The sequence below is a fragment of the Nycticebus coucang genome, chromosome 3 (assembly GCF_027406575.1).
Source record: "Nycticebus coucang isolate mNycCou1 chromosome 3, mNycCou1.pri, whole genome shotgun sequence".
NCBI lineage: Eukaryota > Metazoa > Chordata > Mammalia > Primates > Lorisidae > Nycticebus > Nycticebus coucang.
Genome location: NC_069782.1, coordinates 73,660,673 through 73,665,654, shown reverse-complemented (window position 1 = coordinate 73,665,654; position 4,982 = coordinate 73,660,673).

Sequence of the window (4,982 nt, the reverse complement as noted above, 5' to 3'; positions counted from 1 at the left end):
CAGAGAAATTTTTGGCTGCATGCTACTAGAAACAAGCTTAGGGGTAAGGCCCACTTTTATTGATAGAGTAACTACTCCCATTTTGTAGATAAGGAAACCAATCCTAGAGAGAACTGACCATCCCAAAGTCTGGACTCCAGACATTAGAGAGCTTCATAATAATCATTTCTGAAGAATCTGAGGAGACTTTGCTGTTAAGTAGTAGTATCTAAGAGAATGCAGTTACTCATCTAAAAAGAAAAGCCTGAGGATGCTCAATTTGAGAGGAGGGGCAGGCTGGGAAAATGAAAGTGAAGTTTCTCATCTAAAAAGAGGCTAAGACTATGCAGTGTCCAGTTACTAAGTGGTAGATAAAGACTCAGCAGAAAATCGGAATTGGAATAGGTTAAGTTTTCTTCAGACAGAAACACAGTAGAGAGGTCCAGGACAGCCACAGCTCCAGTCTCTGGTTGAGGACATAAAGGTATCCCAGGGCTGAACCCTTTAGAAGCAATGGTTTCACACTTCCCTGCCAATGATAAGCTGTATGTGAAGGGACAGGGCACATCAGACCAGAGGAACAAGATCAAGACAGCAAGAAAACAGACCCAATTCCAAAAACAGCCCTGTGGGAATTAATCAAAAAACAATGTGCAGGCACTAGAAGTGATTACTTAGGCATTTCAGAAAGTACAAACTGATGACTCAGCAATTCCCATTGTGTTTTAAACACTAGTGCCCTGGAGGATACATTTGGTAGTAAAACCACTTAATACATGTGGAAAAAGTATTTCTTTAAATAAAATGTAGTATAATACAAAAAAAACTATCAATGTACATTGTAGGTACTTACATTAGGTACTGTTCCATGAAACAGAATCTTAGGTGATATTGGTTACACATGTATTGTGTGTTGGATATATATGTGCAGTCGCACTTCTCCAGATATCCACACAGCTCTTCCTTCAGTGTGGCCTCCTTTTGTATCCACCTAACATAGCTTGGATATGTGCTCCTTCAAACCTCATGTTGAAATTGGGTTCCCAATATTGGAAGTGGAGCCTGATGGGAGGTATTTGGGTCATGGGAACAGATCCTTAATGTTAATGATTGGCTTTGTGCAACTCTGTTGAAGGATTTCTCTCTCTCTCAATGTGATGCCTCTCTCTCTCTCAATGCTCCCCTTCACACTTCAACTATGAGTGGTAGTTCCCTGAAGCCCTTACCAGAAGTAGATGTTGGTGCCAGGCTTCCTGTATAGCCTACAAAAGTTTGGGCCAAATAAACTTTTCTTTAGAAATTACCCAGTCTCAGGTATTCCTTTACATCAATGACTAGGACACTATCCTATATAATATTAAACCATCCCTCTAACTCAACGGTTCTCAACCTGTGGGTCGCAACCCCTTTTTTCCATTTTGTAACAACGTGGCAATTAGGAAGGTTTAGAACCACTGCTCTAATTTTTCCTATTTTTCATTTTTCTTTATAGCATTTACTACTATCATCTCCTTTGAAAAGGTGTTTTCTTTTTTAAAATTTAAATTAAATTAAAATTTTTTGTGCTGAGGACTTTCGATAGATCACAGTCCAAATGTATTTTCTCAATATGACTGCTGGCAGCAACAAGGCCACAAACTATCTGATCTATGGCCTACTTATAATAAATGATCATTCCTGGGTCAATATGAATGTGGGGCCAGGGCTGGGGTAAATGCCAACCTTGTGATCACAAGGACAGGTTCTATTATTAGAAGGTAGAAAAGTTGCATTGAGCAAAGGCAACAGTCATAATGCATATTGAAGTACATAATAAAAAGGCCATATTAAATCAAGAAAAATGTGAATTATTCAAACAGTACAGGGAAAACTGGCTATTTATTTGTAAGAATAACGCTGCCTACCTCTACCACATACAACACCAGAGAGAGGTAAGAACAATGTAATTTCAAATGATGTCTGCTTTATATAACATGTCAAAGGAGAGATCTACCTGCCACAGTGCTTAGTTCCAAAGAGAATTTACTTATGCCAATATGAAAGTACAATGAAATACAAACACTTAACTTTCAGCTAGCAGAATAACTTTATTTCTAATACTGAGCATTCTACACAGGAATTTACAGAAATGAAAAACACTGTGTTGCTTATTCTCCATGTACTCTACCCAGATTCTCTTTCCACCTTTGTACCCACCTGGGCTCTCTTGCAGTTGCACCTAGTTGGGTTCACCAAAGGGAGGCACAGGCAATTTGGTGCCACAATTCTGATAGGGACAGTCTCTGACACACTGGCCGCTCCTCCAAGACAGCAGCTCTTGCTGGGCTCAGGTAACATTGCTTCCATCCTTGCCCCTCAAGGCCTCAGAATGATGATGGCTTCTTGCTAATGCTAGTCTCTAGGTCTTTCAATATCTCTTGTTGGTGGCAGACACCACTGCAGTAAGTCTGACATTAAAATCTGTTTAGCTGGAGAATTCTGCTGTCCACCAGAAAGAACCATTGCTGATATAAACAACAATCCCCTATATCAACTTTTTAAAGAATTCTTCCCTCAAAATCTATGTACAGAACATTAACACTTAGACGTGTTCATCTGTGTCAGCTGGAATGCTTTCAGCTGTAAGTATCAGCCCTAAGAATGAATAAGAAACAGTTATTATCGCAGGTTACACAAAATCCCAGTAGAGAGCAGGTGCAAAGAGCTGAGCAGCTCAGTGATGTTACCTGAGCCAGCTTTTCCTACCCGGTGCACTGTCAGTAAAAGCCAACATCACATACAGACATGAAAAAGTCCAGCAGAAGAGTGACAATCTCTTCTCATGTCATGACAATGTTTTTTGTTTTTTCTTTTTTTAATCAGGGAGATCTTACCCAGAAGTATTGCAAATATTTCCTGACATCTAATTGCTTACATGTGCATCCCAACAAAAGCATTAGAATGGAATTTCCAGGCCTTGCCCAGTGGCTCATGCCTGCAATCCTAGCACTCTTGGCAGGCCAAAGTGGGAGGACCCCTTCAACCCAGGAGTTTGAGACCAGCCTGAGCAAAAGTGAGACACTCCCACCCAAGTACTAACCAGGCATGACCCTGTTTAGCTTCCGAGATCAGGTGCATTCAGGGTGGTATGGCTCAGAGCCTATGGCACAGTGGTTATGGCACCAGCCACATACACTGAAGGTGGCACCGGCCTGGGCCAGCTAAACAACTGCAACAAAAAATAAAATAAAATAAAAATAGCCGGGCGTTGTGGCAAGCGCCTGTAGTCCCAGCTACTTGGGAGGCTGAGGCAAGAGAATCGCTTAAGCCCAAGAGTTTGAGGTTGCTGTGAGCTGGGATGCCACTGCACTCTACTGAGGGTGACATAGTGAGACTGTCTCAAAAAAAAAAAAAAAAAGAGAGAGACCCTGCCTCTACTAAAAATAGAAAAAACTAGCCCAGCATGGCAACATATGCATGTAGCCCCAGCTATTCAGGAAGCTGAGGCAGGAGATCTCTTAAGCCTAGGAGTTTGAACTTGCTGTAAGCTAAGCTGACTCCATGGAACTCGAACATGGGCAACAGACTACTTAAAAAAGAAAAAAACTGGAATTTCCATGATTAGCTTTAGCTTTGACTAATTTAATCTACCCCCTAAATCATCTGGGGGAAGAATGGACAAAAATATAAAACTTAGCTCAGCAAGGAAGACACAACACTGTTGACCAACATATTCCAAGGAAGTGTGGGAAACAACAGGACAAAGGAGGTAGAGCCACTATGTGACATTCTATAATACTAAATACAAATACATAGTTTCTGAGTTACATTGAACTAGGGTTACATATATCATGCCTAAATAGATGCACACTGAAGTTCCAAGAGTATGAAAAGGACATTTCATTATATACCACCACTTTTTATATGTAGAGTACAGAGTATTACTGTTTATAACTAATGTTAACCCTTGCATAATTTATGTAAATATCATTCTTATTAATAGCACTTACATTATCAATTGACCCAGAGGTAGTTGAAAAACCTCAGAAAAAAAATACTGTTTGGCTTCTTTATTGAAGTGGTAGTTATATAAAGAAGGTCATACTTATTTGTATATGCCAGGGAACAGAGGATGTGATATGGTTCATTGTGAAATAATATTTCACTTAAAACATATACTGGCCAAGCTAAAAAGAGCGTAGCATTTAGAATAGGAATCATTCAGAGGTAGTTAAAAACCTCACAAAAACATTTTTTGGCTTCTTTACTGAAGAGGCAACTCAGCAATAATGGCTATAGCCATGTAGTTTGTACTTTAAACCAGCTATTAACATATCATATAACATATATTTTTATATACACACAGTGGAATGCTGGTAAATATTTGACAACAGGTTCTCTGAGAAAATAAAGATCTTGACATACAGATTTTGCCAATTTCCATAGTGTAAATACCACCACCAAACTAACAACAGGATAGCACTGAATCAAGAAGAGATATTCAGTGGCAAACCAGGATATAGTATTTTCGCCATACATATTCAATACTATGAATAACCACAAAGGTAAAAGTGAAATGTAGCAAAATAATTTGGAAGTAATGAGTGTTGGATATTTAGTAACTTTGTTTTTAACATAAATAAGTTGTAAGTTTATATCATTTTAAATAATGACTGTATTTAATAACTGGCTCACAAAATTCCCCCAAATTTAAAAATCAGCAGCACTTTTAAGTCAGTATGAGGTGAAACTAGCACATTACTATATTTAAGTATGTGGGTACAAATATATTTACATATACATACATATATATACACATACATATCTACACACACAATTATATCAACTTATAAAGACACTAAATGTCATTTAGTGTGGAAAATATTAACACATACCATAATAGTTACCAAACTAACTGTTAAGTATTTTCTCCTCACAACCATGTTGAGCTACAATATACAAATCAAACACGCCCCAAATTTCTATTATATAAGCACACTTATATAATGTCTACAAACATCAGG